Source organism: Herpailurus yagouaroundi, unplaced genomic scaffold (assembly GCF_014898765.1).
Source record: "Herpailurus yagouaroundi ecotype Mexico unplaced genomic scaffold, PumYag 185, whole genome shotgun sequence".
Lineage (NCBI taxonomy): Eukaryota > Metazoa > Chordata > Mammalia > Carnivora > Felidae > Herpailurus > Herpailurus yagouaroundi.
Window position 1 is genome coordinate 24082110 of NW_024412416.1, and position 25816 is coordinate 24107925.

A 25816-nucleotide genomic window follows, 5' to 3' on the forward strand; every position below is an offset into this window, starting at 1 on the left:
CAGTTTTGTATTTAACTGAACAGGATGAAAATATTCAAGACAACTTTGTAAATAACAAATACATCATTTAAAAATACCTAGTGTTTTCAGATGCATGGTATTTCACAAAGTATAAATTTGTAAATATTTCATTATTGTAAAATACCGTAAGTTGTCTTTTGTAAGTGTTGGCAGTATAATAAGTAATTAACATTGTTTTCTTAGGGTTATATAACATTTTGGTGTTAAGTGGGTTTTTTGGGGAGAGGGATAGATCTATTGCCTTCCTTTTCTTCAGATTGTTAGGTTTTTATGTATAAGAAAATAATAGATTTTATACTTAAACAAAATATCCCAGGATGATTTTTACCTTTAGAAAGAGGAAAGAATACATGAGAAGGAAACTGTCTTTTTTAAATCACAGATATATTTGTGGAAGATATTCTTATTGTTAATTGTTACTTTGCTATGCTATATAAATCTACTTTTTATAAATGTATATGTGTATACATGCATATAACATACATGTTATAAATGTTAATACATATGTGCACATGTACATTTAGTTTTAGGAGTATAAATATGATAGTACTCTCTCATTAGCTTATTGCTTTGCATTTTTTTTGGAATACTATGGAAACATTCAAATCTAAACTTAAATAGTTCCATAATCCTGCTTCATGTTATATCTAAATGTATGTATTTAAAAATATTTTTTTAATGTTTATTTTTGAGAGAGAGAGCATGAGGGAGGGAGGGGCGGAGACAGAGGGACACACAGATCTGAAGCAGGCTCCAGGCTCTGAGCTGTCGTCAGCACAGAGCCCAACTCGGGGCTCGAACCCATGAACTGTGAGATCATGACCTGAGCCGAAGTCAGATGCTCAACTGACTGAGCCACTCAGGTGCCCCTAAGTGTGTTATTTTTAATGTAAAATGATTAACTCCATATGTGTTTGTTTTCTAATCTGTTACCATATATAGACATCTGAATGAAAATAAAACTTCTGTGCTTATGAATATTTATTTTATTCTAAGACCTTTTTAAAAATTTCCAGTGTTTGCTTATATTTGTATGTTATGTGATAATCAGAAACAAAAGTCAAAAATGTTCAACTCAGTAGCCAATAATAAATTATGAACATTTTTTGGAAGAAAATTAACCTATAAATTAAGGTATAAATCAGTATTTTTTTGAACAGCAGTTTGGCCATAATAATTGAAATTCAAACATTTGAAATGGTGTTACTTGCTGCTGGGAATTTATTCCACATCTCAAATTTATACTGAAGTATGTTATACATTGAGTATAAATAATAGTTGAGCATCTGAAATATACCTCAACAAAAGATCATAATGGTTGTAGCTTATTCATCATATGAATATAATTTAGACACTGGAACATGGTCTGATAAGGGTGTTTTGTGTGGATATTTAAAATTATGCCAGTTTTTGAACAAACATCAACTAATAGTGTGTTTACAGAGGTTTGACCATATGCCTTGTTCTAATTGGAAATGTCAATCATTACTGTTCCTGAGGAATGTAATTATTCTGACATGATTATAGAGTTAAGTAATGCTGACTGATCAGTGTTATAATGAATATTTTAGCATTCTTAAAAATTTTGTACGTGTACATTAAGTAGTAAAATACTGTCTTATTATTTGTATATTGCTACTTGACAATCTGAAATGAACATACTAATTGTTAGAAAGGTGTCTGGAAGAATGGATGGCAAAATTTTAACATTACTGTATAGAGAGATGGGAATGGAGGACTGCTTCTACTTCCTGCATTTTGAATTTTAAAGGTATTTCAAAAAGAACATCTAAACAGCAAAAAGGGGATTTTAAAGATACACCCAATTTATGCCTGCCTTTCATCCTTGCCTATCAATATCTGGCAAGTATTGGGCTGTTGTATCCAATTTTGTATTCCCAGTGGCCATTATGAATTGTTTGTGAGTGATCATGAAGAGCATGTGGTTTAGAGACTCTAGTGAAGCAGAGAGTTTTACACACTGAAACAGCATTGTGGGACTCCAGAAATGAACACGGGAGAAGATAGGATTTCAGGTAGGTGCTAAGCAATTATGTTTGGGTTTACAAACGCATGAATGATTAAAATAAATCATTGAAACTTTCTATAAAGGGTAAATTTTCATAAATTTACATATTTGTGGTTACTGATTAGATCATGTTGTTTGAGGAAGAGTATTGGATTAGGTTGAAAGTTAATCTTAATTAATGGTAGTAATTAGAGAATGGATTTTTCCTAGTTTTTACAGTAGTTGAGTCAGAATTTCACGTAGGTCTTTATGGTTTCTTATATGATTCAGAACTGGCATGAAAAACATTTCAGTACATTTGTGTTATTTCTGTGTAGTAATATCAGCTGTTTATCTCCATTCGCTGTTCGTGATTATTCTAAAATCATCCTAATTTGTGTGTCCTGGTGTCTTATTTGTATCTAATTGGCTATATTGTATAATTACTTCTCAGATGAACACAATGAAAGGAAGAGATTTACAGATAATCTGAGGACAGCTGACATTCCTATGGTCTTTCTTAATTCATAAGTCTTAACTGGGAACTACAGGTAAGAAGGTTCTGGATCAAGAAGTTCTGTTTTAGAACAAGGCTTTGGCTAGACTCAGGAAAATATCACTGGTGCAGACTTTGGAATATCCAGCCATGCCTGAGAATTAGTGAGTAAATTAATTCTATAAAAAAAGATAACTTTACCAAGTAAAGGTGGGGAGTATATGTAGAATGTAGGAGATTATTTATGTCTTCTTTCAGTTGCTTTTATTTCTAACCAAACATTATGATCTAATTAATGTTATAAAGAAAATTATTCATTAATTGGAAATTTTGAAATAAAGGATTTTTGCAAGTATTTTTATAGTGTGATAAAGGCAGAAGTTCATGGAAACTGGTAAAAAACAAACAAACAAACAAGGGGAACTCTCTTGCACTGTTGGTGGGATTACAAACTGGTGCAGCCACTGTGGAAGACAGTATGAAAGTTCCTCAAAAAGTTAAAAACATGATTTAGCAATTGTAATCATGAGGTATTTACCCAAAGAATACAAAAATATTAAATCAGAGGGATCTGTGCACCCCATCCTTTATTGCAGCATTATCTACAAATAGCCAAATTATGGAAACACCCCAAGTATCCATTCACTGATGAACGGATAAGGAACTCCGCCATAAAAAATGAGATCTTCCCACTTGCAGCGAACAAGGCTGATGGAGCTAGAGAGTATAATGCTAAGCAAAATAAGTCAGAGAAAAACAAATGATATATGATTTCACTCATATGTGGGATTTAAGAAACAAAATAGAGGCAAAGCAAGAAATAGACTCTTAGCTATAGAGAACAAATTTATGATTACCAGAGGCCAGGTGGTTGAGGGAGATGGGTGAAAATAGGTGATGGGGATTAACGACTACACATGTAATGAGAAACAGGTGATGTATGTAAGTGTTGCATCACTAAATTGCACACCTGAAACTAATATTTCACTAACTGGAATTTTAATAAAAACTTAAAGCATTTGGTAAAGTAATAGCTGAAGTTGGAATGTTGAATCAGCTATTGGGGATTCATTAATGAGGAATTCTTTCTAAGCATTAAAAGAAATTTGTAACAAAGTTCAAAATTAGCCTCCACTTATTTGCTGCTTTTTCTATTTTATAAGAAGTATGTGTGTCTTATCTTCCAATGTTTGTTCTTTTTTTCCTGTCAGGAGATGATAATTATAAGAAAACACACTTTTGCCATCTTTGTTTGTAATTGCAAGAATCAGTACCATAAGACCTCTGTTGGCAATATTACTCATTTGAGTATTCGTCACCTCCCATCTTTGGCTTCGGGAATACTGCTTGGCAAAATGATTGTAAGGACAGATAAGTGTTTATTTTATTCAGGGAGGGGCACTTGATTAGGCAGGAGTTAATATTCTGCTTTGTTTAAGATTAATTAATTTTTGGTGGCAGCTAGTGGGTAATGAGATCCGTTTGGGGTACATGTTGCTGAGTAATAAAGAATCCTGACACACAGTGGCATAAAATATCTATTGTGCCATTTCATGAATTCTGTGGGTGAAGATTTCTGACAATGCCAGAATATGGGATCAGCTGGGAAGATACGGTGTTTAATATTGATTCAAACGCTTAGAGGCTGGAGTCATCTGGACACTTCTTCACACGTATGTCTGGCACTTGTTTTGGGAAGACTTGGAAGGCTGGGCTTACCTAAATTAGAGCACCTTCACACAATCAGTTTAACAGAGGAATCATCATCAAAATGAATGTTCGGAGAGAACCTTGTGAAAGTGGCATGTGGTCTTTATGATCCAACTTCAGAAGTCATGTAGTATCACTTCTGCCACATTTTGTTGACTAACATTTTTATATGACCAGCCCAAATTCTAGTAGATATTCCATCTCATGATGGGCGTGTGCCAAGGTTACTGGTCACCTAGAGTTACATGTAGGACCAGATGAAAGAAGACATTGTAATTGAGAACTATAGCTGTATAATTTTAGTTGATTTTTTTAAATAATTTTGGGACCCATTAACAACAGTTCTCTCAAATCATGTATCTGTCTTTATGATCTTAATAAATTGATTTTCAGAATTTCACTTTTCATGTACTCTGGATTTCTTGCAGATATGTTTCAACAAATATCTTACTCATTGCCTGGCATAGAATTAAATTTTATTGAATTGTAACTTTGGTAATAAATTAGGCAAAAGACAAGAAGTTCGAGAAAGAAAACAAAGTACATGATTTTGGGCATTAAGTGAATTTGAAGAGGGCAAAAGAGAGAAGAGCCCAGGTACACTAAGCTGACGTTGAGATGTATAACCTTAGAAGTACTAAAGTAATGAACTATAAAAAGAGTGAGAGGGAGCAATTGTTAATGAAACCATTAATATTATAGCAAATAGTGAATCCCATCTCCTGATGGACCAGGAGTTGTGTGATTCTCTTATTTCCTTTATTTCCCACTAGAAAGTTAATTCATGTGATACACGGCCAAGAGTAAATGCTGACAAAGTCTTTAAACATTCTTTTTCAGAGAGCCTTATTGCCTACCTGCAATAATCCTCAGAATGACCTATTCTGTTAATCCCAGAATAACCTTAAAAGATAAAGGCTTTTATGATAAAATGTTTTTTTTTTCCTTAGGATAAAACATTGCTAAATAGACAACTAAACTAAATAGACAACTTCAACCTGGGTGAAGTACCCACTTAAGAATTTTGATAACCAGCTGGAATAATGGGTTAAGATCTAAATCTTATTAAATGCCATTGTAGCCTCTGTCTTTTATACAATTACCTTTTTTTTTTCTTACCAAAGGGACTAAGGTCCTTTTGTTATTCTCATTGGATTTTTTTTTTGCACTGTTGTCATGTTTATTGTAGAGAAAAGCATATAGATTAAATAGTTTGTGTATGAATGAGCAATCTAGAGATATAGGCATCCAAATACATAAAAGAGACACAGCATGAGAATGTTGGGATCAGTCCATTTATGAAGGTGTAAGAAGAAGGAATACCAAGATACCAACATCTGGCTTTTTAAAAACTGAGGTATAGTTGACCTCATTAGCTTCAGGTCTATAAATAGTGAATAGTGATAGTGACTTGATAATTCTATGCATTAAGCAGTGCTCACCACAATAAATGTAGTTGCCATCTCTAGCCTTCTTACTAGAAAATTTCACAAGTTATTCTGATGCATCTGTTATTTCTTCATAATAAAATGGCTGTTGCATTTCATTGTATATAATTTTATTAGATATTACTGATAATTGCATAAAGTATGCTTCCTAACTTTACGCATTTCCTAATGTGTCCTCTCAGGTGATGCCCAAATAGGAAACTGATGTTACTGCTTCTGACACCATCTTCAAATCCAAAAACGGTCTTTATAACATATGGCGACTCCTCCTTTCATGTGTTGGAGTAGACACTCCTCCAGAAAAACTGGACTGAGAAAGCCCTTGTTTGAAAGTTACCTAAAGATTATCATTGGAGGGAATTGTAACCAGGCATGTTGACTGTTTTCATTATTGACATTGGACTAAATGTCGGGAGCTTGAATGATGGAGATGCTATTACACAGAGAAGCTCAGGATGATATGATTGCAAGGCTTCATTTCAATGTTCCCATAAGTATTAAGTGCACATATTTATAATTTTCACTTTTAACAGGGTAAATTTAAAATAGATGCAGAAAAATAAATTATCTTTTTTCCAGATTTGAAAGGACACAGAAAGTTGTAAAGGGTAGTATTTTTACTTTTTAAATGCTTTTTCCTCCCTCCTAATTCTACTCCCCAATATTATCTGCTGTTAAGGAGTTTTATGTATATCCTTTTGGGGCGTATCGATAAACAAATTGATAATGCCAGTAGTCATTTGGGCCCATACATTAGCTACAAATTTTCTCTTCAGTGAACATGCTTATATGTAATCTATTTTTTAACTTCTCCAGCTAAGTTGTTGAAATAGTCCTACTACTTCCACTTCATTGGAATTAAGTATTAACTCAAAATTTACGTTTTGAGTTAAAAGTAGAGATTTCCCCAGAATTGTGTAAATTATCCTCATCAATATTGTCTCCCAGTGTTTGTTTATGAGACTTCTTTTTTCTAAAACAGTACAAACATTGGATGTCAATGTTTTAATCTTTGATAGTGTGATACTACAAAGAAAGTATTTTTCTTCAGTTATTGTTCACTTCAGTCATCTTCATACGTCCTTAAACTGTACTAGTCATTTGTTATTCTGTGTTTTGTGTTATTTTGTTTTTTGTTTTTTGTTTTTTTTCATTTCCCTTGGAATACTAGTGTCTTTGTTACTGGCTTTTAAAAGATCTTTTATGACTAACATTTTAACCATTTACCATGCTTTGCAAATGAAATACCATGTTTTTTCACCATTTTACTGTGATATTTTACTTTTTGGTGTACAGAAGTTGTATATTGAAATATAACAATATTGTGTTTCATGCCTTTTGAGTTTTGTGTTTTTATTTAAAACATGAATGCATTACTATCATTTTTTGTATTTTCTTTTGTTGTTAATTATTTTGTAATTTTTCCCCATCAATCATTACTGTGGGTTTAAAGCATTACTTACTCAAATAATTAACTTAAGCAATTACCAATTATTTTAATTTCTACCATAGTAATTTAGAAATTCTCAAATAATATCAGCTGCATTTCTGTTTGCTTGCCTTACCTTCTATTGATACTTTAAAATTACTGATGATTTTTAGTCTATTCCATTGAGTTCCATGTCATTTCTCTTCTTTTTTTCAGAATATTCCCTGTCTATAGTCGCATTTTTTTCTCTCAATTGATGCTTAAAATTATTTTGCAAGTTGGAAAAAAATGCAGTTTTAATTTCATTTGCACCAAATTTAATAGATTAATTAGGAGAGAATAGATCTCTTTAAAATTGAGTCTTCCTCTCCAACTGCAAGGTATGTCTTTCTATTTTTAATCAACTTGTTATGTTGGGAAAATGCTAGATTATATTTTTTCATTAATTCCCAGTCATTTCATAGTTTTGTTAATGTGATGGGGATTGTGAACCTACTTTATTTTCTTATTAATATAAAAACCTTTTTTTATTTGCTTTTCTAAATGTATTTAATTGAAATACCATAATTCTGGTTTTCTTTCTTAGTTCGTGGTTCTTAATAGAATATATGGAAGCAGAAAAGGGCCCTTGGTTACTTGATCATGAATATTAATCCTATTAGTTTAAGGTTTGTTTACTTAGGGGTCATTTTAGGAAACTTCCTTTCTTTTTTTGAGCATTTTTCACAAAACTTGTTGACAAGTTTAATAAAATGTTTTGTTGTGTGTTATAGGTGATCATGCTTGCAATCATAATTCTTGATTAGGCTAAAAATTAAACATTCTTGCATCTGCTCTCAATGAACAACATTTTATGTTATGTATGTGCATGTATGTGTGTGTGTATATTCCATATATATTTTCCTATTATAATTAAAATTTTATTTGCAGTTTCTGAAAATATAATCCTAAATAAACAGCTTATTTTGTTCTGTTTTTGTCAGGGTTCTGTATTTGGTTTATCTGCTCTACCAAAATGTTTGGAGTATTACTTGTATAGGCTGAAAACAAGGAGTATTAGCATTAATTACTTAGGTTTCATTTTGAAATAACTTTTGGCTTGCAAAAATGCTCTCTATCCTCCTCTTACATTAATATATTTCATTTACATGATATAGTTATCTACAAAAGGAAATTGCTGCACTGCTGTTAAATGATCCTTTTATAATCCATGATTGAAAATAGAATCCTACATTGCATGTAGTTGTTAAAGTCTCTTTAATGTCCTTCTGCTTGGGACAGTTGCCCAGTTTTCTTCGGTTTTCATAATTTTGATCCTTTTGAAGAGTTGACAAAATATCCAACTATTAATGTTAATAAGTATGGGCTTGTGTGATTTTCATCATTGGACTGGTGGTTATGCATGTTTGATGAGATTGCTATAGAAGTGGTACTCCCTTCTTAGTACATCACTAGGGATCACGTACTATTGATACGTCTTGTGACTACTGCTATTACTTTTATTACATACTGTTACATAATTAGTATTAGTAGGAAAAGGTTCTGCAAATATTGTAACACTCTTATCTGCTAATTTTAGAACTTATTGATGTTTGTTGCCTGCAAAAGTTAATACACTATGGCGTTTGTCAAATTGATTCTTAAAAATGTTGTCAGTACTACATTTTATTAATTGGAATTTTGTACTATAAGAGTTATTCCTTCCCCATTTAATATTTAATTATTCATTTCAGTGTGGACTCGTGGTATTTTGTTTATTCCATGGATTAAATTCATTACTTTTCTTTAATCTCGTTGTCCATCATTTGGCCATTCAGGTCTCTTTTAAGGTGGCTTCTGTGTCTTTTTAACATGTCCATATTTCCTTTCCTGAGTACTTACTTACTTTCTGACCACCTAATAGTACCTGGGTTTATTTTGTTCTTCTCTTGTGGAACCATCAGTTTCTCTAAGGATACTTGGTTCCTTATAGGGAATGGTACTTAGGAAGTAAGCTATGTATCAGAACTTCATTTATTTTTATGGTTCAGTAATATTCCAAAGTGTGTATATGTAACATTTGTTGTTGAACACTTGGATGTTTCTGCTTTTTGACTTTGAATAATAAGGTTTGTGACTTCCACATTGTCAATAATACTGCTATGAATATTGACATGAAAATGTCTTGAGTCCCTGTTTTCATTTTCTTTGGGTATATATCTTGGAGTGAAATAGCTAGGAATCATATGGTATTTTTATGTTTAACTCTTTTAGGTATGGTCTGTTTTTATTATGAAAAGTTTCATATTCATAATGAAATCATGAGTTTTCACATGCTGAGCAACTAGATAATTAAAAATATTCTGCCATATATTGAAAACTGCAAATCATATGATATTTCAATCTTGAATTTTTTGTATGCATATACATCATAATTTTAAATAACCACAATATCATATCTATTATTAAGTAGAATCCTTTATTGCCTTTTAAAATAAATCTTCATGTAAACTTGTCATATTGTCCAAACATCTAATAATTAGAACAAGTCTGGATCCAAGCAGGCACCATGCATTTTTATCTAGGCCATTTTTATCTTATTTTTGGTTATTAGTATTAATTTATTCTTAATACTAAATCTTTTAATCCCTTAATATAGGACATTTTCCCATGCTGTTTTGTTTCATATGTGTTAAATATTTTTCTTAAATATTTAATCTTTTGCAATTCATTTCATTTTGGAAGAACTTTATATTTTTCTGTTACATTCATAGTGATTTTATCTACTATTTCTAGTGTATTCATGTATTTTGGTGAGCTAATGTGGTCCAGGTTATTTCTGCTTTGAGGTTTTCTTTGTGTCTGTCTCTTTCATACATTCTCTATGTCACATACCTACCTATCTATAACTATCTAGAAACATATTTATAGAATGTATAAATACTTTTATAAATTATGCATAAATACTTGTATATTTATGTAGACCATAACAAAAATATAGCTCATACTTCTAAATGTATTAGAGGTGCTTAGAAAGAGGCATTGTCTCCAATGTACAGAGCACTATATAAGTGATTGTGAAAGGTTCACTATTGTTACAGATCTGTATTTCTGTCTCTTTTAGGAACCACTAAATGACTTGCTGTTGATGTCTTGATCTGTTTTCTTTTTTTGTTTCATTACATATTGAATATTTGACCATTCTATCAATTTTGCAAGAGTATTTCATACACTGTGTCCCAAATAGAATAGGAATATGTACTTACCATGTCCCATCCTAGAAAAAAATAACTAAGGCCTAGTTTTCTTTTATAATTTATTCTCATGTATTTTGTTGAATCTCAAGATTTGTGGACCCCAATACTTTTAAAAGATAATCGTCATGCTACCTGCTAAAAACTGTAAAATGGAGGGGCACCTGAGTGGCTCAGTCTGTTGAGCATCTGACTTCAGCTCAGGTCATGATATCTTGGTTCATGAGTTCGAATCCCACATCAGGCTCTCTGCTGTTAGCCGGGAGCCTATTTTGGATCCTTTTCTATTTCTCTCTCTCTGCACTTCCTCTGCTCACACTGTCTCTTCCAAAAATAAACAAACATTAATTTTTTTAAAATATATGAAATGTAATAAATCCTTTATGGTGTATCACAGCTGGATACCTAAAGTACTCTGAATTATTTATAGATTAAAAATCATTCAAACAGGTTTTGAAAATAGTTATGTTCAAATCAGCACTTGAATAGTTATGCATTCCATTCCACTTGGTTTGTTAATCTGTAGTTCTCTTTGAATTTGCAATGACTCTTTTTTTTTTTTTTATTTTAGATGTTTATTTTTGAGAGAGAGAGAGAGAACACACATGCACAGGAGCAGGAGAGGGATAGGTAGAGAGGCAGACACAGAATCCAAAGCAGCTCCAGGCTCTGAGCCCGAAGTGGGGTTCGAACACATGAATCATGAGATCTTGACCTGAGCTGAAGTCTGACGCTTAACTGACTGAACCATGCAGGCGCCCCAGCTCTTTTTTTCTTTTTAAAGTTTATTTATGTATTTTCAGAGAGAGAGAGGGCACATGTGCATTTACCTGCATGAGTGGGAAAGGGGAAGAAGGGGCAAGAGTGTGAGAATCCCAAGCAGGCTCCACACAGTCAGTGCAGAGCCCAGTGTGGGGCTTGAACTCATGAACTGTGAGATCATAAACTGACCTGAAACCAATAGCCAGACACATAACTGACTGAGCCACCTAGGTGCCCCTCATCTCTGTGTCTCTCTTTTTTTTAACTTTCATAATTTCTATTTATGTTTGGAAGAAATCAGATTATATGCCTTTTAAAATTATCACACGTCTAATTCTACAAGTAGTATGTGGCATCCCTGTGGTAGGGTTTAATATTTTCCCCCAAATCCTGTTAGATTTAAATGTCATATCAGTTTGGTTTTATTAATTCTTTAGTCACTTATTATAGGAATCTTTTTGATTGTAATACAGTATTTAGTAATTCATTATAAGAACACTATGAATTTTAAATATTTTAATTATATTATAGTTAACATAGATTGTTATATTAGTTTCAAGTGGACAGTATTGGGATTCAACAATTCCAAACATCAGAGTTTATCACAAGAAGTGCACTCAATTCCCATAATCCATTTCCTTTATGATAACCATCAGTTCTCTACAGTTAAGAGTCTTGGGTTGTCCCTCTCACCTTTTCCCTTTGATTGTTTGTTTCTTAAATTCCACTTATGAGTGAAAAGAATATGGTATTTGTCTTTCTCTGACTTCCTTTGCTTACCATAATACTCTGTAGCTCCAACCACATTGTTGCAGATGGCAAGATTTCATTCTTTTTGATAGCTGAGTAATTCATTTTATATATATGTATATAATATGTATGTAAAGGTGTGTGTATGCATATGTATATATACATAAATATACACATATACATACATATGCATACACACCACATCTTTATCCGTTCATCAGTAAATGGATACCTGACCTGCTTCCATATGTTGACCATTGTAAATAATAGTGAAAAAAACATAGGGGCGCATGTGTCTTTTTGATTTACTGTTTTTGTATTCTTTGGCTAAATACCAGTAATATGATTTTTAAATTTTTTTTTTAACGTTTATTTATTTTTTTGGGACAGAGAGAGACAGAGCATGAACGGGGGAGGGGCAGAGAGAGAGGGAGACACAGAATCAGAAACAGGCTCCAGGCTCTGAGCCATCAGCCCAGAGCCCGACGCGGGGCTCGAACTCACGGACCGTGAGATCGTGACCTGGCTGAAGTCGGACGCTCAACCGACTGCGCCACCCAGGCGCCCCATAAATACCAGTAATATGATTTTTAGATTGTAGGGTGGTTATTTTTAACTTTTTCATGAACCTCCATTGGATATACCGGTTTGCATTCCAACCAACAGTGCAAGAGAGTCCCTTTTTCTCCACATTCTTCCAAATACTTGCTGTTTCTTATGTTGTTCATTTTAGTCATTCTGACAGGTGTGTGCTGATATTTCACTGTAGTTTTTTTTTAATGTTTATTTTTGAGAGAGAGAATGTGTGAGTGGAGGCGGGAAAGAGAATCCCAAGAAGATTTCTCTGACAGCATCGAGCCCAAATCCGTGGGCTAGAGTCCATGAACTGGGAGATCATGACTGGAGCTGAAATCAAGAGCCAGATGCTTAACCCAACTGAGCCACCCAGGTGCCCCTCTCATTTTCCTGATGATGAGTGAAGAACATCTTTTCATGTGTCTGTTGGCCAGCTGTGTGTCTTTTTTTTTTTTTAAATGTTCATTTTAGGGAGCAGAAGCAAGTGGGGAAAAGGACAGGGTGAGAAGGACAGAGGATCTGAGGCAGGCTCTTTGCTGACTGCAGAGAGCCTGATGCAGGGATTGAACTCAAGAACTGTAGGATCTTGACTAGAGCTGAAGTTGGACACTTAACCAACTGAGGCACCTGGGTGCCTCACTGTGTGTCTCTTGGGGAAATGTATGTTCATGAATTCTGTAATTATTTAATTGGATTATTTTTGTGTGTGTGTATGTGAAGTTGTATAACTTCTTTATACTTTGGATACTAACCCTTTATCGGGTGTGTCATTTGCAGATATCTTCTCCCATTCAGTAAGTTGTCTTTTAGTTTAATTGATGGTTTCCTTCACTATGCAGAAGGTTTAAAATATATCCCAATAGTTTATTTTTGCTTTTGTTTCCCTTGCCTCAGGAGACTTGTCTAGAAAAAAAAGTTGTTTCGGCCAATGCCCAAGAAGTGACTGCCTGTGTTCTCTTCTAGGATTTTTATGGTTTGAGGTTTCACATGTAGGTATTTAATTCATTTTTAGTTTATTTTTTGTGTGTGTAGTATAAGTAAGTGGTTCATTGTTTTGCATGTTGCTGTCCAACACCATTTATTGAGAAACTTGTCTTTTTCTATTGGATATTCTTTCCTGCTTTGTTGATTAACTGACCATATAGTTGTGGGTTTGTTTTCTATTCTGTTCTACTTTTCTGTGTGTCTATTTTTGTGCTAGTAGCATACTGTTTTGATTACTACAGATTTTTAATACACCTTGAAGGCCAGAATTGTGATGACTCCAGGTTTGCTTTTCTTTTTCAGAATTGCTTTGGTTTATTCTGGGTCTTTTATTTTCATAAAAATTTTAGTATTATTTGTTCTAGTTCAGTGAAAAATTTTAATGGTATTTTGATAGGGATTGCATTAAATGTGCATATTGCTTTGGGTAGTATATACATTTTATCAATATTCATTCTTCCAATCCATGACCATGGAATGCTTTTTCCATTTCTTTATGTCATCTTCGGTTTCTTCCATCAGCATTTTACACTTTTCACAGTATAGGTGTTTTACCTCTTTGGTTAAGTTTATTCCTAGGTATCTTATTGTTTTTGGTAAAATTGTAAATGGGATTGATTCCTTAATTTCTCTTTGTTGTTTCATTATTGACATACAGAAAGACAACAGATTTCCATACATAGCTTTCATATCCTGCAGCTTGACTGAATTCATTTATCAGTTCTAGCAGTATTTTGGTGGAGCCTTTTGGGTCTTCTGTATAGAGTATCATGTCATTTGCAAATAGTGAAAGGTTTACTTCTTCCTTGCTAATTTGGGTTCCTTTATTTTTGTTGTCTGATTGTTGAGGATAGGACCTCCCTTATGTTAAGTAACAGTGGTGAGAGTGAGCATCCTGTCTTGTTCCTTACTGTAAACTATGGGTGTTTTCATAGATGGCCTTTATTACATTGAGGTATGTTCCTTCCATGCCTACTTTGTTGAGGTTTTTTTTCTTTTTTTTTTTAACATGAATGGATGTTGAACTTTGTCAAATAATTTTTCTATATCTATTGAAATGATGATGTGGTTCTCATCCTTTCTTTTATTAATGTGGTGCATCACGTTGATTGATTTGTGAATGTCGAGCCACCTTGCAACCCAGAAATTACTCTCACTTGATTGTGATGAAATGATTTTTTTCATGTATTGTCGGATTCATTTGCTAGTGTTTTACTGAGAATTTTTGCATCCATGTTAATCAGGGATATTGGCCCATAGTTCTCCTTTTTAGTGGAGTCTTGGTTTTGGTATCAGGGTAATGCTGGCCTCTTAAAATGAATTTGGAAGTTTTCCTTTCTTTTCTGTTTTTTAGAATACACTGAGAAGAATAGGTTAATACTTTGGTTTAAAGTCCATTTTGTCCACTATAGTAAGTACTGCTACTCTTTCTTTTGATATCCACTTACATACGTTTTCTCCATCCCCTCACTTTAATTTGTGGGTGACTTTCTGAAATGTGTCACTTAATGGCATATAGATGGGTCTTATTTTTTTAATTTTTAATTTTTATTTACTTAATTTTTATTTTTTTTACAATTTTTATTTTCATTTTATTTTTAATTACTTAATTTGTATCCAAGTTAGTTAGCATATAGTGCAACAATGATTTCAGGAGTAGATTCCTTAATGCTCCTTACCCATTTAACCTATTCCCCTCCCACAATCCCTCCAACAACCCTGTTTGTTCTCTATATTTAAGAGTCTTTTATGTTTTGTCCTCTTCCCTGATTTTATATTATTTTTGCTTCCCTTCCCTTATGTTTATCTGTTTTATATCTTAAATTCATCATATGAATGAAGTCATATGATATTTGTCTTTCTCTGTCTAATTCCGCTTAGCATAATACCCTCCAGTTCTACCCACATAGTTGCAAATGGCAAGATTTCATTCATTTTGGTTGTCTAGTAGTACTTACTTGTGTGTGTGTGTGTGTGTGTGTGTGTGTATGGAAAACATATATATATACACACACACACACACACCCCACATCTTCTTTTTCTGTTCATCCATCAGTGGACATTTGGGCTCTTTCCATACTTTTGCTATTGTCGATAGTGCTGCTATAAACATTGGAGTGAATGTGCCCCTTTGAAACAGTATACCTGTATCCCTTGGATAAATACCTAGCAGTGCAATTACTGGGTCATAGGGTAGCTCTGTTTTTAGTTTTTTGAGAAATCACCATACTGTTTTCCAGAGTGGCTGCACCAGCTTGCATTGCCACCAACAATGCAAAAGAGATCCTCTTTATCCGCATCCTCGCCAACATCTGTTGTTACTGGTAAGCCATTCTGACTGGTGTGAGGTGGTATCTCACTGTGGTTTTGATTTGTATTACCTTGATGAGCGATGTTGAGCATTTTTTCATGTGTCGGTTGGCCATCTGGATGTCTTCCTTGGAGAAGTGTATTCCTGTCTTTTGCCCATTTCTTCACTGGATTATTTGTTTTTTGGGTGTGGAGTTTGATAAGTTCTTTATACAGTGTGAATACTAACTAACCTTTATCTGATAGATCATTTGCAAATATCTTCTCCCATTCTGTCAGTTGCCTTTTAGTTTTGCTGATTGTTTCCTTCGCTGTGCAGAAGCTTTTAATTTTGATGAGGTTCCAATAGTTCATTTTTGTTTGTTTCCCTTGCCTCTGTAGATGTATTGAGTAAGAAGTTGCTGTGACCGAGGTTGAAGAGGTTTTTGCTTGCTTTCTCCTCTAGGGGAGCAGGCTTTGATGGCTTCCTGTTTTACGTTTAGGTCTTTCATCCATTTTGAGTTTATTTTTGTGTGAGGTGTAAGAGAGTGGTCCAGGTTCATTTTTCTGCATGTCGCTGTCCAGTTTTCCCAGAACCATTTTCTGCATATTTTTTTTGAGTTTATTTTTGTGTAAGGTGTAAGAGAGTGGTCCTGGTTCATTTTTCTGCATGTTGCTGTCCAGTTTTCCCAGAAACATTTTCTGCATATTTTTACCTGCTTTGTCAAAGTTTAGTTGGCCATACGTTTGTGGGTCCATTTTTGGGTTCTCTATTCTGTTCCATTGATCTGAGTGTCTGTTTTTATGCCAGTACCATACTGTCTTGATGATAAGAGCTTTGGAATACAACTTGAAGTCTGGGATTGTGATGCCTCCAGCTTTGGTTTTCTTTTTCAAGATTGCTTTGGCTATTTGGGGTCTTTTCGGGTTCCATACAAATTTTAGGATTATTTGTTCTAGCTCTGTGAGGAATGCTGGTCATATTTCAATAGGGATTGCTGATGTTTTATTTTTTAAAGTAATTTCTATGCCCATGGGTCTAAAACTCAACTATCAAGAGTCACATGCTCTGCCAACTTAGCCAGAGGCCCCTGGGTCTTATTTTTACATCTACTCTCATACCCTTTGTCTCTTGATTGGAGCTTTTAGTCCATTTATGTTTAAAGTAAATAGTGATACATAGAACTAACTTCTTTGTCATTTTATTACTTGTTTTGTGGGGTGTTATTTAGGTTTCTATTTAAATTCCAGTTAATGTACAATCTAATATGAGATTCAGGTGTGCAGTTTAGTGATTGTGCATCTCCATGCAATACCTGGTGCTCATCACAAGTGCCCTCCTTAATTCCTATCACCCACTGAACCCAACCCTCCATCCACTTCCCTTCTTATAACCATCAGTTTTTGTCTATACTTAAGAGTCTGTTTGTTTGACTCTCTCTCTCTTTTTTCCATATGCTTATTTGTTTTATTTTTTATATTCCACACATGAGTGAAATCATATAGTATTTGTCTTTTACTTATTTTGCTTAGCATAATACATTCTAGTCCTATCCATGTGGTTGCAAATGCAAGATTTCATTCTTTTTTATGGCTAATATTCCATTGTGTTTACACACCACATGTCTTTTATCCATTTATTATTTGATGGGCACTTGGGCTTTTTCCATAGTTTAGCTATTGTTCATAATGCTGCTATAAACATTGTGGCATATGTATCCCTTAAATTGTATTTTTGTATTCTTGGGAAAATACCCAGTAGTGCAATTGCTGAATTGTAGCGAAGTTCTATTTTTAATTTTTTGAGGATGTTCATTCATATCTTCTGTCCATTTGTTAATTGGACTTTTCACTTTTTGGGTGTTGAATTCCATGAGTTCTGTATAGATTTTGGTATTAACCATTTTGTCAGATATGTTATTTGCAAATATCTTCTCCCATTCTGTAGGATGCCTTTTAGTTTTGCTGTTTCCTTCACTGTGCAGAAGCTTTTTGTTTTGGTTTAGTCTCAATAATTTATTTTTGCATTTGTTTCCTTTTCCTCAGGAGACATATCTAATAAGTTACTATGCCTTATGTCAAAGAGGTTACTGCTTGTTCTCAAGATTTTAATAGTTGCTGTAGGTTTATTCTCATCTTTTTCTTTGGTTTTTTGGTTTTAAGATGTTCCTGGATTTGTTACATTTATGTTTTTCATATCTATTACTTTTATGTTTTAAATGTGTGGTTACCATTGGTTTATATATGCCATCTTGTGCCTATAGCAGTCTGCATTAAGCCTCATGGTCGCTTAACGTTAAACTCATTATTTACTCCTCTCCCCTCCAGGTTTCATATATTTGACATCCTTTTTTACATCCTTTTGTTTTATGAATCCCATGACTAATTTTTACAGAAATAATTATTTTTACTGCTTTCTGTATGCTCACATGTGGTCTTCCGTCTTCACTCAATGGAAGATCTTATTTTGTTATTTTCTATTTGTCTATGGTCTGTTGGGAAGACAATAAGCTTTATCAAGAGACACCCAGAAGGGAGTGTTTAATTTCTTTCATTTAGTTATGAATGATAGCACTTTTTTTATGTTTGTTTCAGAGTAGAAGTCACAGAATATTCTACATTGAATGTTCAGTGCTATCCCCTGCCATCTTAAGTCTATTTACATTTTGTCTTACATGTTCAACCCCACTTCTTTGCCTTCATGAGTAGAAAATAGAGGAAAGATTTCTGATTAGGGAAAAGTACAGGAGCACTTTGTTTTTCTATCATTTTCCATGAAGAAATGACTATTTCTAATGTGGATAAGTTAGAAACAGGAACAGTGGACAGAAAAGAATCTGGAGGTATATTTATACTCTCAATTTGTTTCCTTTTAAATATGATTTTTTATTCTAGTTAACGTACAGTGTTATGTTAATTAAGATGTACAATATAATGATTGCAGAATTCTATACATTACTTACTGCTCATTACACTGAGTGTATTCTTAGTCACCTTCATTTATTTCACCAATCCCCCTACCCACCTCCCCTCTGTTAACCATCTGTTCTCTATATTTAAGGGTCCATTTTGTTTTCCTGTTTGTCTCTTCTTTGTTTTGTTTCTTAAATTACACATATGAATGAAATAATATGGCATTTGGTTAGCTTTTTAAAATACCAATACCATTTCTTTGCTTATTGTTTCCTTCTCTCTTATCCACCTTCTTGCTCCAGTTATATCACTTTTTTTGTAAACATCAAAGGCATATTTTTAAATACTAAGGTGATTGCAAGCCAGAAGTATTATTTATGAAATTCACTATGGTCCAGTACTTCAAATAAAAGGCTCTTTTCCAGACTAAGAATGGCATTATATTTATGAGAATGTGTATAAAGACAGGCTATCTGGTTCCTCTAAGGTGATTCAGATATTTTTATATGCAGTAAATATGTCAAAGAATAAAGAATCTTGTTCTCAATACATCTGTTCCTCATATCTATCACTGCAAAAGGCAGGATGTACCTAATATTCTTCAGAGTTGAATTTTTAAAATTGGCAATGATAATTGAGTTTATCTTAAGTTTTAATATCATAAATTAATAAGTAACTTATGAGGGAATTTAAAATACAATTTTGATTTTTTAAAAATTCATTTTTTGAATTAGACATTTTGGTTATAAATTTGAGGGATAAATATGAGGAAAACTGTATATAGAATAGGAATGAAAGATGAAATGGCTAGCAATGCAATTAGAAAACTCTTATTGGCAGGCACTTGAATGCACAGTAATACAAAAGTATAGAAAATCCAGATGTTGACAGTAGCATTAGAAGATATTGCAGTGGGGTTACCTGAAATCATTGGAAATTGTTAGCCAAATGCAGAAACATAAAATGTGACCTATTTCTACTGATATAGAACAGGAGGAACTTTAAGTGATTCAGGGGTTTTAATTAAAACTAAAGAAATATCAGAATTACAGAACATGGTAAACTTAATTTCTGTTTATCCTAGGAGGGAGGAAAATTTTATTTCAGATTATTCAAATTCTGGAATTGTTCAGAAAATTTGATGTTAAATAGCAATGGGCAAAGTAAATACCAATTGATAATTAAAGAGATATATTTAATAAGAATGCTGAAATCCCTAATTAATATAAGGTATTCTAATAGAGGGAAGAAAACTACCAATAAAATATAAGTAAGTTATTTTAACAGATAGTTTATAGAAGAAATATAAATTGTTATTAATCATGTAGAAGTACTCTTGGATATTCTTATAATTACAATGGAAAATACAACCAGGATATAATGATCTTCTCAACTGTCAGATTTATAGTAAGTCCAGACGTTTGACAGCAGTCTCTTTCAGCAATCTGAAAGAAGGGGAATCTGGCAAAATCATATGATGTTGGGATTATAAAATGTAAAACTTTTATGGATAGGAATTAAGTATTTAGTCATCTTATAGTTACATACAACCTTATAATGGATTGATGAATATATGTAAGTTACGATATAATTTTGGGGATGTAAGTATAAAATAATATTGGGCTATAGGAAGTGATGAGAGCAAAATGGTATTTCTGGTGATTTTATCACAACTGTTAATGGCCTTTGTTTCTGGTACATAGGTGCTATCTGAAAACAGTACAGGGCTTTCAACATAATTTTGATAAATAGGACATTGGATGTGAGAATTAGTTATGTAATGGTGTTTTATGGAATAGAGTTAGAAATAAAAGTATTGGTTAAATTTCAATTTAGGTAGGAATTCAAGGTTTTGGTGATTTTGTCAGTATCCTGAGAAAAGAATAGGTATTCCTTTAAAAGTTGTATAAGGGTAAAGGTGGTATTGTGTGTGTGTGTGTGTGTATGTGTGTAATGAACATTTCCCAAATCCTGAGCTTTCTCCTTTCATTATCTTTCAGAATGATTTGAGGTAGCTCTTAAAGGATTTGATCAATATTGCAAAGTCCTAGTAGAGATACCTGAGATTCTATGTGAAAATTTTATTAATTGATTGATTTAGTTTTTAATTTAAATTCCAGTTAACATACAATGCAGTATTAGTTTCATTTGTACAAGTTAGTGATTGGACACATATAACATCTGGTGCTCATCACAACTATGCAAAGACTTTAAAATAGGTCATTTGAGGTTAATCCTGTGGTGAGGCTATTTTGATGTCCATTAGTGAAAAATAAGTTGATTTAATCAAATACTTGAGGGCCTATTTAGTACTCTCCACTGTAGTGAGTTATGCCTACCTAGCTGGTTGATCACTGAGTGGAATTGGCAAAACTAAGATTCCTTCATGGGATGATTGCATAAATGTGAGAACTGGTTAATCAAGTAACGGATGCATGAAGGATATACTGATGTCATTAGGTCAGGAAGATGGATGGAATAAAGAATAGATGATACTGGGGCAGCTGGGTGGCTCACTTGGTTAAGCATCCAACTCTTGATTTTTGTCTCAGGTCTTAATCTCATGAACTCTGAGATCTAGCCCTGTGTCAGGCTACATTCTGAGCATACAGGTTGCTTGGGATTCTCTCACTCCCTTTCTCTCTGCTCCACCCCTGCTTGGTGCTTGCGCTCTCTCTCTCTCTCTCTCTCTCTCTCTCTCTCTCTCTCTCTCTCTCTCTATTTAAATGGACAACTTCATGCATGGATTGATGGATGAATTCAGAAATGCCTTCTGGATACAATTAAGAAACAAGGATATAGGGGCACCTGTGTGGCTCAGTCAATTAAGCGACCGACTCTTGGTTCCTGCTCAGCTCATGATCTCATGGTGCATGAGTTTGAGCCCCTCATTAATCTGTCTCCCTTTCTCTCTGCCCACCCCCATCAAAGTAATAAGCTTAAAAAATTAAAAAGAAACAAGGATATGTATAATATTCAGGGATGGAATACATGTATAAATGTGTTAGTGTATATATAGGGTTATTTTTGATTTTCAAGTTTTTATTTAAATTCTAGTTAATTAATATATAGGGTAATATTGGTCTCAGGAATAGAATTTAGTGATTCACTTTAGTGAATTTAGTGATCACTTAATTTAGTGAATTTAGTGATCACTTAAATATTTAAATATAACATCCAGTGTTTATCATCCATTTAGCCCATCCTCTGCCCACCTCCCTCCATAAACCCTCCGTATGTTCTCATGAGTTAAGAGTCTTATGGTTTGCGTCCCCATCTTTTATTTTTCCCTTCCAATATGTTAATCTGTTTTGCTTCTTAAATTACACATGAGTGAAATCATATAGTATTTTTCTCTGACTTATATACACGCTGGCTCCATCCATATCATTGTAAATAGCAAGATTTAATTCTTTTTGATGGCTGAGTAATTATATATATATATATATATTACATCTTTACACGATAAAAAAGATGTTATATATATATATATATATATATATATATATATATATAGGTTAATGCAAGAGTGGAAGGGAGTGTGGATAAGATACTGTGGATGTACGTGATAATGCAAAATGAACTGATTAATAGATGGACACAAGAATGAATGATTTGATGGATATGGGCCTAAAAGAATATATAGGTAGGTGGATTCAGGGAAGGTTAATTGCTAGATCTGAGTTACTTTAAATCACAAAGATAAATTTCTCACAGTGACAGGATTTTTTTAGGGGTCATAGGTTCATGGCAATTATTGGTAGGCCAAATGTCACAAACAGTGATAATCTCCTGTCACTTCCATCACAGCATAAGATTTTATGTTTTTTTGTCACTTTGAGAGATAACATGGAAAATTGCAAGTAACTCATGAAATAATTTCTTTACAAGTTTTTTCTTAGATAAAAGAAATCAATCATATACACGTTTTAGAAGGTAAACTTAGAAGGTTTACAAACTGTATTTCCTCCATGATTTCAAAGAGAGTAGAAAGAACATACTAAACAATAGTAACATCTACCAAATGACACCTCTCTGGCTTCACATATTGGTTTTACTTTCTACATGCACATTAAACTTTACACCCTTCTCAGTGGGAACAAAAATAAGGAATCACCTGGATAACAGTCCAATATCTCTCAGTTGTGCACTGTAATCAGGTTATTTGCACTGATCTGTGTGTCAGTTTGCCTATTCCTGGTCCAGAGATATAGGAACTTTAAAAAAAGAAGTTATTTGTACGTAACTTCCCAGTGTTCAAGTATGGAGCAAGGATAAGGCAACCATAATAAAAGCTGCAAAATATAAAGGATAGAATGCAAGATACATATTCATTGGAATATATTATCTATTATGATATTGTGAGGAGGGAGAACATTTTATTAGTACTTGGAAGATTCTCACTTGTCCTTTGTTCTTCTTGACACTGTATCAGCCTTCTGACATATTGTCCATACCTATTCCCTGCATAATTATTTTTAAGATAGGTGGTGTGAGATATATTCTCTAAGGGAGGTGCAGAGCTTTTCTATTCAGAGAGAGTTGGGGCCTAAAGGTCATTTTAAGTTGTAAACAGTCAGATTTTTTAGTTCCTTAGGTACTAAAACTCAGTCAAATTAAGTCTGCTTTATGAGATTCTCCTTAATCTCTTACTTGTGATGATCATAGAATAATGTTTTGAATTAGAGATGCCACAAGAGAGAATGACCTGTAACAATGAGGTGTCATATGGGGCAAAGCTACTTTTATGGATCAGACCCACAAAGGTCTTTTCATGAGTAAGAAGTTAATGTTTGTTTTGTTAAGCCAGTAAGATTTTGAAGTTGCTGTAACTCAAAAGTGACTAATATAAATGGATAAGTTACTTGCAATAATTCAAGGATTGGTGAATGAATACATAGAATGGAGGGATGGATTGACGGTTTAAAACTTGTTTATAGGGGTGGATAGATAGAATAAAGAATGTGAGAATGAGGAATGAAATTTTTGCATAGTGTCCACTTAGGTAGATTTAAAAAATTAGTGGATGCAAGATGGCATATTTTTGTTTGTTTGTTTTAGAAATAGAGCATGTGTGGGGGAGAAGGGCAGAGAGAGAGAGAGAATGTTATGCAGGCTCCACACTCAGCACTGAGCCTTAATGCAGAGCTCCATCCTACCACCCTGGAGTCATGGCCTGAACCAAAATCTAGAGACTGAGCCACGCAGGTGCTCCAAGAAGGGTATTTTAATAGAAGGCTGGAAAAGTGTGTGTAAGGAACTATTTCTTTATGTAATTGAGGGCAGAGCAATACATGAATTAGTTCAACATTGGGTGACTGAAAGAATGGATGGGAACTAGAATATTAAGTGGATGGCTAGATGCAAGAATCAAGAATTAATGTTTTCAAAAAATGTTCAAAAAAATACCTGAGATATATGTGGATTGGTGGACTTGATATTCAGTGAAGGTGTAGATAGTTAGATACTTAGAGGTTAGAATTTGGATTTCAGACTGGAATGTTGGGTGCATGTGTCGTGTACGGATATATGTTTAGATTAATAGTTATAGATATGGATGACTAGAGTAATGGATCAATATAGGAATCAATGCACAGATAAATGTATTGCATGAGTGTGCTAGCATTGTTGACGTTTTCAGAGTGACTTGATAGATGCATTGATGGATAGATGGTTTGATTCAAGAAGCGGTGGTACAGAAATTTTATCATTGGAAGAATAGACTAATATAATAAAATCACCATGTAAAGTTGAATGGAAAAAATGGAGGGACTATTGAGGGAATAGGCGAATTATTTAAAAATAAGAAAAAAAATAGTGGTTGCTTTCTCATACTGTTGCAATAATAAATTTTTATTTATTTTTAATTTTTTTAATATTTATTTTCGAGAGAGAGAGACAGAGCACAAGCAGGGGAGGGGCAGAGAGAGAGGGAGACACAGAATCCAAAGCAGGTTCCAGGCTCCAAGTGTCAGCACAAAGCCCGACGCAGGGCTCAAACTCAGGAACTGTGAGATCATGACCTGAGCTGAAGTCAGAGGCTTAGCCAACTGAGCCTCACAGGTATCCCTAAATTTTTAAAAAGAGCAAAACAAAAAGAAATGAAAAAACAATTGTAGTGAGTTTATGAGAGTAGTTTCTATTATACTGACTTTTGTATATTATTTAATAACTTGAGGTCTTTTGTGAGGTTGATCAAAGAGTCAGCTTTACCTTATGTTTTTTATGGTGGTCATTGTATATATGACAATTTCCCCATATTTTCCACAGTTTTAACTGAGGTGTTACCAGCTTAAGAAGTGAGATATTTTAGATGCTTCACTACCTGACATTTCCATATCAATCCAAATTCTTATACTTGTTTATCATTTCTGTGGACTTCATTCTTCAACAGTGCTGGTAAGAATCAGTAACACTGGTATACTATTTGTTTATATTTGACCAGTTTGATGTGGAATCAGTTTTTCATATTTTAAGATCCCAAACCATTTATGAATTCGATAAAGCATAGGATTGTCAAATTGTGGAATGATTGCCAATTAGATGGAATATAAGAGATTTTTAAAAAGGTATTAAATAAATATTGAGGCAATGTTGATATATAGATTATGTAGATTTTTACTTACGACTCTTACCTACTCTTGCCATAAAATGTGATGTTATCCAGAGACTATAATCTGTCAGTATACTCAGTAAATTTTAAATTCATTTAAATATTAAATGTTTTGAAATAAATACATTAGTAATGGATGGATAAAGGGAGTCAAGGAAGTCAGGCAGGTAGGGGTAAAAAGTAAAAGGATAGAAGGGCATCAGAAAGAAAATATATTAGGAAGTATAATTTGCTGCTAATAATATGGGTCTTAATGATAGCAGGAAGTTGACTTTTATTTCCAGATGTATGATTTAGGGTATTCCTAATATCAGATAAGACGGATAGACAAGAGTTGAGGAATATTCCACTATTACTCTAAAGAAGTACCTTCTTAACACCCTTTCATTTGATGAGTGAATGAAGATTTTTTTTTTCAGATATTTTCAAGCATTTTTTTCTTTCTTTCACAAGCATGTTTCATAAGCAAGGACCAAAGAGACTTTGACCACAGGTAAGAGCATTAACACCAATACCCTGATTTTAACTGATCTTTTTGGGTGTATTGATGGAATACATTCTTATTTGAGTTATTGGACAGTACC

The 25816-nt window shown here is 33.5% G+C and overlaps 2 long non-coding RNA genes across 2 annotated transcripts in view; both read left to right on the plus strand.

The window, feature by feature from the left end:
• The first annotated feature begins 845 nt into the window (after nucleotides 1-845).
• LOC121042532 (uncharacterized) lies at nucleotides 846-7019 on the plus strand. The gene is made up of 4 exons (XR_005796275.1): nucleotides 846-2057; nucleotides 2484-2580; nucleotides 3737-3886; nucleotides 5866-7019. It is a non-coding gene; the product is annotated as an uncharacterized LOC121042532 (long non-coding RNA).
• A 312-nt stretch (nucleotides 7020-7331) lies between these two features.
• Nucleotides 7332-25816, plus strand: part of LOC121042533 (uncharacterized) — a 51935-nt gene continuing 33450 nt past the window's right edge. Inside the window, exons 1-3 of the long non-coding RNA XR_005796276.1 lie at nucleotides 7332-7492; nucleotides 24890-25018; nucleotides 25686-25725. This is a non-coding gene — a long non-coding RNA (uncharacterized LOC121042533). The remainder of the gene's footprint in view (nucleotides 7493-24889; nucleotides 25019-25685; nucleotides 25726-25816) is intronic.